Below are 12,945 nucleotides of genomic sequence, written 5' to 3'. Positions count from 1 at the left end.
GTACAGATTTCATCAATTACCACACAGACATGAAAATGACATATTTTCGCTTTCCTTTATTCAACTCAAAGAGCTAAGGTTATTTTCAGGGCTGAGGCTCTGTATGGATTGGACTTGGGTGGTTGATGGTTTTCTTTTTGTCTTAGTCCTTAAAAAATAAAACCCTTAAAGCCTAGCATTAGTAAAAGAGCCCAGATCATGCCTGTGTTTGGTACATCACGTTTAATTGCATCTCTGAGCTAACATGAACACATTGTTTAAACTTCAAGTATTGGAATTGTCACATTGTAAAATTTCATTGAAGTCCCACTTCTCTGCCTGAAGTGCCATAATGTTATCCAAGTGGGGAAAAGGGTTCTTCTGAGATTGATTTTTCAGACACCGTAGTTCTGTTCAATTGAATTCACTCAAGCAGTGGTTAACATAAACACTGTGGAGAGTATGACATGTCAAATTAGCAGCTTTGCAAATCTCCTGTTAATTGTCAGCCTAATTAAAAAATTGCTAATTATAATGTTTATAACTTCAAATAACTGCTCAGCTATAAAGCATTGGCTGTCAGGTGTAAACAGGGGGACTGAAGGAAAAAAAAAATCAATCGACATCTGTTAATTTATCAGAGGCAGTACACTAAATTGAAAAATGGATTGCCTAATGCACTGTAAATCTGCATTACGATAAAAGACCAATTCATTTCAACACCTGTTTAATAAATGATAATGGCCATCTTTAGTGGCTAGCCCTAGGGTTTCTTCTGCCAATCAGACTTAGAATCCTGCCTTTACTAGCATCAGACAAGAAATTGATTGAACCATGTTAAGATGTATATAATATCTCCTCCCTTCTTTATGGTGATTAAAATGAATAGTCTTTACAGAGAATTTTTGTTAAAAAACCTCCTGGATTTTTTTGTGCCATAAAGAGTAAATCTGTCTCATCCTTCTAAGGTTCCTCTATTTTAGATGCACTCGTCAGCTTGAAAAAATTCAAGTGCCAGTTCCAATCACTACCATCTATGGACTTTCTTCCTTTAAAAATCTATAGAGCTTAAAGACAGTACTTTTGTATTTTTCCATTAAATATTTACTTTGATCAGATACATGATGAACTTCTGTAGCTTACATGATAGTAAAAATTACTAACAAACATCTGTGTTTGCAAACTGCAGTCTTCCTAAACACCACTTAGTTCAAAGAGCTGCAAAGTTCTAGACAGTAGCTGCTCAATTCCTCGATGTCAGATAGTGTTAAAGGTTGCATTTTTACATTTGTGTATTTTTCAGAGCACTGTAGACTGCTTCTAATGGCTAACAACAGCCCAGATTTTTGGGACAAGAAGGTCAATATAAGCAGCTGTTTTTCATTTCCTCTGTGAAAACCCAGATTGCTCCCAACAAAATTTGAATGCAGAAGATCTATGTCTTGGGAAAGGACTCAGCTTTTCTAGAGTTTGAGAAATACATCTTCTGAGGATCCTGCTCCTGTTTGCTAATGCTCAATGGCAGCAATATAGATTGCTGCCTCTTGTCTAACCAACAGCACGCTCTTTCCTGTTCATTTGCAGAAAGACACGCTTTGAAGCTTTGTGCCTTTCCTGAATTCAGCAACACCCTTTAGAACAATGTCCTTGGCAGTGTGGCAGCAGTTGCCATCTCTCCCCCAGACATGTGTCATGACATTGTGTTAATGGTTCTCATTTCTGGTAACATTGCCAGCATGCAACACTGCTTCTCTTTCTCATTTAAGCACATTTTGTGGGATCAGACATCTTCTGTATTATATTATATAATTCATCTGTATGTTTCTTTTTAAACTGTTGGTTGTGATGAGAGGGTCAAGTATGACTGAAGATGAAATTTGACCATTGTGATCATGTTTTGCATCCTCAAATTCTTATTCCTCCTTCCACTTCAAGATTAAAACATGTTTTCATTTCCCAATAACTCTTATAATGCATCTTTTATCATTTTATATTATGACTTCATGTAAGAGCTTCAGACAATGCTGGGACAGGTACAAAGACAAAAAAAGGCTAGTCCTTTACCCCTGCAGGTAATGGTGAAATCAGGACAGACTCAAGGAGAGAGGGGCAAAAGGAACAAAATTATTCATAACCAAACTCTGCATCCTAGCCAGAAATGAGTGTAAATCAGATCCTGACTGAAAACATCTAAATATCGGATAATGCTGACCATTTCAGCTTATTTTCACAAATGTTACATTATGGCAATGGTTCTGGTAATTACGCTTTTCCTGCAATTTCCACAAAAAGAGACTCCTGCTCATAAAATAAAATGCAAAATCAAGGAGTTTGCAGTATAGAGGAGGAGAGAGATGGTATGGGAAAAGCAGAGCGAGCACAGAAACTGCTGCTTCTTAACTTACACACACACAAAACTTGTCCTGAATCACAGGGTAGACAAAGGTGTCCTGAAAACTGTATCTGTAATCCTCTTGCAACTAGGAAACAGTAGTAGCCTGTATTCAATATTTTTGGTGGTTAGAATTCAGCTATCATTTATACTTCAACTTCCTCATGTCAAAGTAAAGTGCAAAATTTGGTTGTTTATGGGATCAACATTACTAATCTCTAACAGTGTATAAGCAATACACATACACACATAACAATAACTCTACCCAGTTTGGAATAAACATAACTATTTTTTTATGTCATGTCTTAAATTTCCATTTTAAACTATGGACCATATATGTGTACTGACAGAAACTTCCTTTATTAACTTGTAGGGATGAAACTATTTTCTTAAGCAAATTATTGACTTAGATTTCAAAATCTCTAGGGAAAGTTTTTTGTAAGGTTTTGCTTTTTACAAAAAAAGTGTTTCCATAACAATAGATGAATTTTTACAGTCCCATATGACTTTAAAACCCCTTTCTTTTTCATTACTGTTTCCGCTTAACCTCATGTGCTGGTTTTGGCTCAGGTAGTGTTAATTTTCTTCACAGTGCCCAGATTAAGGCTGTGTTTTGGATTTGTGATGAACATGGGGATGATAAGACAGAGATGTTTTTGTTATTGCTGAAAAGGGCTCACAAAGAACCAAGGTGTTTTCTGCTCTTCCTACGGCCACACTGGAAAGGAAGTTGAGGGTACATGGGAAGCTGGGAGGAGACACAGCCAGGAGAGGTGACCCCAACTGACCAAAGGGATGTTCCAGACCATATGGCATCATGCTCAGTATGTACAGTTGGGGGGAAAGAAGGAGGAAGGGAAGTTTGGAGTGATGGTGTTTGTCTTCCCACATCATTGTTCCATGTGATGGGGCCCTGTTCTCCTGGAGATGGCTGAATACCTGGCTGCCCATGGGAAACAGTGAATTAATTCCTTGTTTTGCTTTGTTTCTGTGTGTGACTTTTGCTTTCCCTCTTAAACTGTTTTTATCTCAACCTGCGAGTTTTCCAGCTTTTACCTCCCAATTCTCTCCTCGATCTGCTGGTGAGGGAGTGAGAGAGCGGCTCTGAGGGGCTTGGTTGCTGGCTGGGGTTAAACCATGACACCCCAGAAGTAAAACATTAGGCTTTCCCCATTGCATACGGATATTAGGTCTTTGGCATACCTAAGCACACACCTTTTAAGGGAATGCCATTAAAATTAATGTAACAACATGTACATCCATCTGGTGTACATAAGTCAGCCAGAAGCGAGTCCTTTGATGGATTTAGTCTGCCTTGTACTACCTTATGAATTCAAATAGTTAAAAATGTTGTGACCTTTATTCCCAATATTGTGCATAATTTTCAAGATTTTAGAAATGCAAGTTATTTTCTGAATTTATTTATGAAACATAGGTCATCAAGCAAACTTGAAAAGTATTTTTGTAAAATAATATTTTAATCTATTAAAAGATGATGGAGAATTTAATTTACTATCACAGATGATATTGTTATGATCTAAAATTCTACACTAAATATCCCCCAAAATTATATTAAATGCTGCAAGCAATAGAAGACCAAGGTAATATCTAATTTATGTTCTGGCTTAAATAAACCAAATTCTGAAGCCTAAAATGAAATCACTGAAAGTGTTGTGTAGCTACTTTTTAAAAAGTATTATAAGGAAATGTGTCTTAAGTTTTACCCAGACTGTTTGTGGATTGTAAGGTATCAGCAGCACTGTCAAATACCTTAGGAAACATGTTATTCTGTTGACAATAATAGTGACAAGAAAAGTAATTTTACATTTGGACAATACAGACCAAGCAATTTTTGTACATCCAGTGATAAACAGCAAATTGGTTCCAAAGCTAAATTACAAAGAAAAAAATTTACAAGAATTGTGGGATATCTGACACCTGAATCATCCCTCAAAATAATAACAAGAAATATTCATTGCAGGCACAGTAGCCAAATAAGAAACAGGATGCTGGTCACGTTACATGAGCTATGTTGTGTTATGTTTTAACCATTTTTGCAGATGGTAATCACGATTTTGGAAACTTTGGTTAATTTAGGAAAGAAAATGAATAATACTCTGCGAATAAAGATTCAGAGAGGAAAGCAATTCAGTTTTCAGTGGGACCTGAAAGGATAACTCATCATGATATTTTCATCTAATTTTAACTGGGAGGAAAATAAAACTTGGAAAAATACCAAATAGAGTAGACATCAGTATTTTAATGCAAAAATTGAAAACATAGATTTATATGAAATAAGGGACAGAATTGACCAAGACAGATCACTACATAATATAAGCAAACAAACAAAAAAACCTATTAAATATTAAAAAAGTGGAAGAAAAAGATTATGTTTAGATTTTTAACTGGTAAGATCAGTGCATATTCCCTGACTGATCAGTGTCACTGATAATACATAAGGTCCTTGATAGCTGCATCTACCAGTCTTCCTCTCTTGTGCCTTTTTTATTTATTTATCTAAATAGTGTCATTATAACTCTTACAGATGTAACAGGAGTTTCTCTGGTATTGTGCTACACAATCAACCATTTCTTAATGTGCCAAGGCCCTCTGGTAGAATCTTTTATTTTAATATATATCACACATCTACTACAACAGTGTATAGATACTATAAGCATATATCTCTCTGTACACATATGTATATTGCTGTGAGGATATATTCTACACATAAGAAGATGTGTGAATACATAAATATAGTTAATTGCATCATGATAATTTAGTCTGTACTGATTAAAAAAGTCCAAATGTAAAGAGGCACATTTTTTCTGACAACTTTTTTTTTTTTTTTTTTTATTTCCTAATGTTAAAGGAGTGTTGAATACATCAGCTAGGGACACTATCCTGTTAGTCACCACACTTAGATAATTCATTTGCAATATCCAATTATCCACTGTGTTAATGCCACACATCTGTGTGCAAACCCTGCCAATGAGATCACATTCACATTCAAAAAACATTCCAGGCTCCTACTACTGCAAAATAAATCCCCATCATTCCATCCAGTATTTTCAGTCACTTGGTCTTTATACAGGGAAAAAAAGAGTACAAACATCACAAAGTCAGGCTTATTCATTTGAAGCATAAAATAAAACCTCCTGCAATTATTTGTTGCCAATTTCCTGAACCCTCTGCATTGCAAAGCAGAATTAAATATTTTGTATGTACTCTTCACCTTCCTATTTGATGTTCCATACAGAACCTGAACATTAGAGCTTTACAAGATCAGTGTTACTAACCTGTGTACATCATCATTTAGAGGTCAAAATACTGTTCAAGGATATACTGGAAAAAGCAGAATTGAGGTGCATATGGGAAAGATAAAATCTAACTGTTGTTAGTCTATTAATGACAAGAGAAATAAGTGATTTCTTTGTGAATGTTATAAAATAAAAAGATCAGACGCTACAGTAATTCTTACCTAACTGAATAGTCATACTTGATAAATTTCCTCTTCTTGCAATCAAATGCATGCTTAACTTTAACCAGGTATTTTGCACATCACTTTCACTGAAATTAAAGTGAAAGTAGCAATGAACTTAAAGAGACTAACAATATGCATGAATTCAGACATTTGTATTTGGTTGTATAGATTCAAGGAGTAAAATATTATGGGGATAAGAGTCAAGTAATAGCTGAAATCAAGAGCTAATAAAAAAGCTTCCAGTGAAGCAGTGAGGGTCAGTGAATATAAAATATCAAATAAAATCAGAAAACATGAATAAAGAACACAGGTAAGTAACAAGCAGAACACAGACAAAGAAAGTTTCAATAAAACACAGCTGAGGTGTTTCTTGCCTAAGTATGCAGAAGGAATGCAGTCTGTGTCCTGTTCCAGATCACACCATCAGTGTTACACAGCCTGATAAATCTCGCATTGTTCTGCTCTACACATGACAGAGCTTTCCCAGTGTTTCAGTGTCAGCACCTTAGAACTGGGACAGGTAATAAACCTTGTTCTCAGTTGTCCACTTTATTATATCAACCTCAAACCACCAGAAGTCACCAGGTAGGACAGTCCTGAACTCGATCTCAAGTCACTTCAAGTGCCGCGAAGACCATGGATGCTGATATAGCTTACCAGATGCTTGCTTGCTGAAACTCACAGCTTGTCTACAGTGAAGTAAACATAGATATTTGAGTACATAACAAATAGCAAGGCTACTTGAGGTCTTCATTCCCTCCTCATAGAGTTTTCTGGTTCATGTCTTCTCACACTTTCTTCCGCCCAAATACAAAAGAGATGACAAGCTGGAGCCCACAAGATTCTGTGTAGAACTGTGCTCAGTTCAATGACTGGTTTAGTAGATAAGTCAGAAGAAAAGAATATCCACAATGCTTTTTTTGTGTCCTCTCTGCAGTAAAGAAGAACGATTTTTTTTTAATTTATTTGTTTGCTGAAGACAGGACACAACCCTGAATACAGTAAAATATGTAACCCAGTATAGGAAGAAAAGTTTAGTACAATTTTATGGTCTTCTAAAAAAAAAAAGAAAATGTAGCCAATTTTTTTTTTTTCAGGAGAGTAATCCTTCAAAATAATCCACCTAGCTATTTTTAAATTCCTTTGTTTTCCCCTTCTTCCCTCATCCTTTACCTTTTTTCACCATTTAATTCATGGAATTACTGTAGATTGGAAGCGGTATGGAGGGCTCAACTCACATTTTTGCACAACTTATTTATTTAATTACCTTTTGATCAGATCTCTTTGCAGATCCCTGATAAGAAAGAGGTAACTTTTTACCAAAGAAGGATGTTCTCCACCATGAAGGACATAGGAAGACACTTGCCTGACCTTTTAGAGGAACGTTCAAACTCTGGTCTCACACAAAGCAGGACTCCAATACTAATAGTCACAAAAATTCATTTTCATCTCCTGTGCAGTGCCATCTTAGTAACTGAAGATCAGTTTTATTAGTGTTTACTGTATATACCCTGATATCAGGAGTGTTGGCTTATGACTGTTGAGATTAGGAACGGTAAAGGCCAAAATTATCTGGCAAATCATCATGGATCCTCTGCCATCAGTACTCGCAGTGAAATCAAGGGTTGCTTTTTCTGTCACATAAACATACACACAGACATCAAATATGCCAAAGTTGTTTCTGTGAAGTCCTGAAGTCCACATACATTGTTTTGACCTGAGAGCAACAAACTACATTATGGGAAATGTAGAATAAAAATTAACAACTTGAGAAGTAAGGAGAGGCATCATATTTTTACATCTATCAAGGAAAACCTGGACATGAGGAAAGTGATGAGGGATAATTCATAGACACAAGCACATCTTATCTCTCTTTAAAAGAAATGTCATCTGAGCTCAGCCTCTGTGCACCCGACTGAAAATGCTGTGAATAGCAGCTGGGTAAAACTGAAGGGATTTGGTGTGCAGTGAGAACCAGGCAGTTTTGAATCCCGTTAGCCTTAAACAACCTATAACCAGATGTATCAGTGAAATAGTAGTACTTTTCACATTTAAGTTATAGACATACAGTTTGCTCTGACAGTCATAAGAAGCAACAGAAACTCCTTCACATGAATTGCAACCTACTTCCTCGAGTCCTACAAGGTGGATCGCTCTGAGTTAAGGGGTGAATAATCATGTGGGACATGGAATAACAATGTAGAAAAGGAATCGTGCAAAGGAGGTTACTACTTAAATATAGTTACAGAATTATTAAAATGCAAGTTCCAGATGGAAATTGCCATAACCGTTATTTTACTAAGTCTTTCAGAGTATACTCAGAGGAATCAGAGCATTGACATGACAGGCTGGAAGGCTTCTTATTATGCAAAAGGTCAAAGTTTCCCTTAGATTATGTCTACTCTGTGAGTCATTGACTTTTATAGACTGAGGTGTTTAGAAAAAAGTCTCATGAAATTTATGGCAGCATAATGTTCTGGTTATAGTCTGTAACCTTATTTTAAAAGAAAATATAGCTCATTAAGTATAATATTCAGCCTATATCATATATTATTGTTTTTCATTTAAATGGTACCATAAATGTGCACTGGGCTTTAGAGACTGGTTTGAAAAATTGGCATGAAAAATTTATACCTTAAGGACTTGCTCCTTGAAATACCTATTCAAGTGACTAACACAACTGGAAGTCTGACAGATATTAAAGGACTTCTCATACAAGTAAGGACTTTAAGGTTCACATCCTACATCCTTAGGACTTGCTGAGGGACAGTATATAGTGGTGAAGAAAAGGTTTTTTATTTTGTCTGTGTTATAACTTGTTGCTGCCTTTGAACTCTAAGCCACAGCATCCTGCCTTCCCAAAGCTTTCCCAGCTTTCAGGTCTCAGACCCTTCTCATCTGGCTCTTTCATTTCTCCTCTAAGGATCATACTCTGTCTGAGGATCTTATCTTCATTTTTTTCACATAATTTTCTTGATATTCCTTCATGGTTTAGTCTGTTTCTTCATATCTCCCACATTCTTATTTGTGAGCTCCTTCCATCTATACAACTCAGCTTCTCATTTTACCTCTCTGAAATTTCCACCTGAAGCTCTCATTGCTGAAACTTGGCATGCTCAGCCTGGAAATATTCTGAAATACAAATACTAAAGACAGCATATAAAAGCAACTATCACATCTTTTTCCTTTTTCAGTAAAGAAAGTTTTTGAGAAATTCACAAATGAAGATTATGTAGGGCCTGATCAGACACATTGCAGGGCTTTTTCTGCAGCATTTATGCAATTGCTTCAAAGAGAGTTTCATCAGAAATAAGTATTAAACTTATAGTGAATATTTTTGCTTCTCAGCACAGAAAAATGCTTTGGTTTTATGACTAAAGCTGAATACAATCAGTCAAAAAACAAAATAATGAAATAAAAGTTCCTTACCTGTCACTTAACAAATCAGTTAAAAAAATGTTTTTTACCTTGTCTGAGCCTGAATCTGTGCACTTCAGGGCACTTCTAAGGGATTCTAAGTGTGCATCAGCCACTATAGTGCAAATGATTTGTCTGAATTTTCACAACTTATTTGTTTAGTATTGAAGTACTAAAGCAGTTTAAGTACATTTGTGCAAATAACCTGGGTGATTATTCTGAGCAACTTAATGTACTGAAAATTAAATGATTTGCAATCATGTGGTTGCAGTTCTAATGATGACACATTCTTCTTTCTTCCCCTTCCCCCTCCTTTTTTTTTTTTTTTTTTTTTTTAAGAAGCAAATAATATATTACTTTGCTACTGGAATCAGGAAAAGAGAATTCAAACTAAGTTATACTTTTTTAAGAAAGTGAACGCAGCTTATAGCTTATTGGTCTTAGAATAACTACTACTAAAAAGGAGTAACTTTTCCTTTTTATTTAATGTGCCACTGATAGCAAAGAGTTAAGGATGTAATTTTACACGTTTTTCTTTATTCTTACTTTTAAAGCTCAACAAACAATTATACATTTGCATAATTCAATTAGAGTTTTAAAAAAACATCTGCTTGGCAAGACACTCACCTGCCCCTTAAAGCTAAAACATTATGTGCCAAGCATCTCCAATCCCCACCGATCAACAATAGCATATTCCAAATTTATAGGGTCTATTACAAGCCATCTGAAGAGCAGCCACTGTGCCAAATCTCCTCACCCCCTCTCCAGGGAATCCCTTCTCAGATGCTCTTTTCACATCCAGTAAACAACATTTTATGTCTTTTGCACAGATAGCAGATAATTACCATATGGTTTAAAACATGTTTGCTTCATTCACTTTCCCACTGTAAACGTCCTTCATTATGACAGCTAAGGAGCATCTAGGGAGGTAAACTATAATTTAGCCTTCTATAGGCTTAGTGGTTTAAAAGGTCAGTGTCTATTACAACACAGTAAGAAGCAAGTGTAAGAGACTTTGCAAGAAATAATTTTTTATTCCAGCAGGACTGGAGAGAGAAGCTGATGCAGGTGCAGGAATGAGAATCCGACACAAACTGCACTGAGCACCAGCATATTTTTCTATTGCAGCCAGCACAGTTACAAATGCGTGCTCAGGAACAGTGTAGCAGAACAGCTAACAAAGATTTGGGAAGATAAGGAGCTAAAAGTGGCCTCTTTGTTGGTTTCCTTGCTGTTTCCCTGCCTCGTTGTTCACTGCATAGTATGGGGCTAGAGCTGGGAAAAAAAAACTGGACAAAGTCTTTGCGTAGTAACTATACAAGAATGTGACCCTTCAAATCCTGCCTGTCAACATCCTGGGTGAGAAGAAGGACCCTCAGATCTCATGCACATAATATAGCAGACAAGAGTTGAATCTCAAAAGGGATGAGTAAACCAGATTCCAAGAGATCTGTCAGAGTCTCAGGGAGGCTCAGAGGCTGCGTTCCTGGGGAGCTGCTTCACAGGAAAGCTAATTATGATTTCTGCCAAGCTGAACGCTCAGTTTCACCAGGCTCCCTCTCTATTGTCATTGCTTAATCTGCTCCAAACTGAAAGGCTGGTTCACAAATGCTTGAGCACTTTTGACCCCTCCAAGATTAATTCTTTGTGACTTGGCTATTTACTTAGGAGTGCAGGCGACAGACAAACCCAAAGAGAAAAAAGCTTCAAGTATGTTGGATCCTTTTGGTACAACTTCCATTCCACGGCTCCTGGAACACAAAAGCCTCAAAGACAAGGAGAGAAGAAGATCCTAATTCCTGTTGAATTTTATGCCCTGAGCTTTCTAAGAAGCATTTTTTTAATCACCATCACCAATATTTCTTTAAAATGTAATTTAATTTTATCTTTAAATTTTTTTTTTCTAATTGTATCCTCATTATTGGTTGAGGTGGGAAAAAAGTTTTCATGTACATGTGAAGAGCTAAATATTAGACTTTAATGAACCTGACATTACTAAAGACCTGATCCCAGCCATTCCCATTTTATACAAGCCTAGAGTATTATATATTTATATAAGCCTAGTGATACCAGCGAAAACAGCTAATGATTTTGAATGCTTGCCTTTCAGGTATTTTGATGATCACTTGTATTACTACTTCTGTTTAACTCCTTTTCCTTCCTTATCCATTACCATTTCAGAGTGTAACAAAGCAAACAGCCTTCTAGGAAGAAAGAGACAACAATGTCAAGGACTAACATAAAGAGACACTCAGCATCTCATATGAAGAGCCAGAAGATTCAGAATTTGGGTTATGACTTCCTCACAGTCTGGATGCACTTAATATATAGAGTGGATACAGGCTACCCAAAGAGGGTAAGATCTCATCTGTGCCTTGACAAATTAAAATACGTTAAATTAAACTAGCACAAAAGTGGTAGAAGTGAGAAAAGAAGCCAGAGGATTAGAATAGCTTAATTTATACCAATAAGAGGGAGGCCAAGAAAGGTCAATGTCCATAATGTCAAATGCTGGGCAAGCAAAGGGGCAAAGACAGTGACAAAGTGGAGCAGCAAGAGCAGTGCAGCTGCTGCAAAGGCTAGTCCATGATAACACTAACTAATAGTTACTAATATATTTCAAAGACAGAAATGAGAATGATGATTCACTTGTTATAGACATGTCATCCATCAGTGGAAATTGCCCTCTGCAGTGGACATGCTGTCAGCATTTCATCTGCTCCTATTGCTTAGCTTGTGGAGGGGGCGGGTACAAGAAAGAGCAAGAAATGACCATCAGGGAGTTGATTCAGTACTCTAGAAAGCAGAGGAAACAGCTTTTTAAATGAGAAAAACTAAAATCTGGTATCTGTCTGTGTTGCCTGTAGGCTAAAGCAGCACAATACAGTAACTGAGAGTCAACTTCCCAAGAAATCTCTGTACTTGGCAAGAGGGTCCCAACATTTTAAAAGCCTTATTGCAAAACTGCTCATTTTCCATTTGCATGGGTCATGGTGTTCTCCATCAATCTAGAAGGGCTTTCCAAATCTCTTATATGGGTCACAGGATAAGAACAGAGGACATTAGGGCCTCATGTCTCATACTAAATGTTGTGAGTGATGCTGAGATATATTCTGGAGAAGAATAGTTCTGAAGGCGTGGTCTTATGTGAAACTGTTTGTGTGGTTGATGGAAAATAGGAGCAGAAAAAGTAAGTAGGAAAGCCGAAAAAAAAGTTATCTCAACCATAAACTGGTTAGTGATGACCAGCCTGACAGGTTTTGTAAGCCTGAATTAATTTGAATTAGGTGTGTGGAGAACTGACTCACATTTAATTTCCAAATGAAAATGACAAGGTTTTTCATCTACTGAGTGCATGCATCCAGAATGCATCAGATCTAAGAGACAAGCTTCATGATAACTGACAATTTTTGTAGTCACAGATATCTGCTCTAAGTTTTTCAAGCCTTAAATTTGTTTATTTATTTATTTAATGCTCTCTGAGCTGTCACAGAAGCTAGCTTAAGTTTTTAATGAATATGACAAGAAGAAACAATGGCACTTTTTTCCACTGTCATTAAACTTTGCAGGTTTGATACCTACTAAAATATTTTTTTACTGGATACTTGCTGCCTGTGATGATATTTTAAATTATTAAACTCTAACGAAGTTCTTTAAATAATTGATTTAAGGGTGT

The 12,945-nt window shown here is 36.4% G+C and overlaps 1 protein-coding gene across 1 annotated transcript in view; it reads right to left on the bottom strand.

Moving 5' to 3' along the window:
• ADARB2 (adenosine deaminase, RNA specific B2 (inactive)) overlaps window positions 1–12,945 on the bottom strand; it is a 306,308-nt gene that overhangs the window by 263,090 nt on the left and 30,273 nt on the right. The window lies entirely within an intron of this gene.

The sequence above is a fragment of the Corapipo altera genome, unplaced genomic scaffold, assembly GCF_003945725.1.
Source record: "Corapipo altera isolate COAL_440 unplaced genomic scaffold, ASM394572v1 47, whole genome shotgun sequence".
Taxonomy (NCBI): domain Eukaryota; kingdom Metazoa; phylum Chordata; class Aves; order Passeriformes; family Pipridae; genus Corapipo; species Corapipo altera.
The sequence above is the reverse complement of the archived record's forward strand: the minus strand, read 5'-3'. Positions and strand labels throughout refer to the sequence as shown.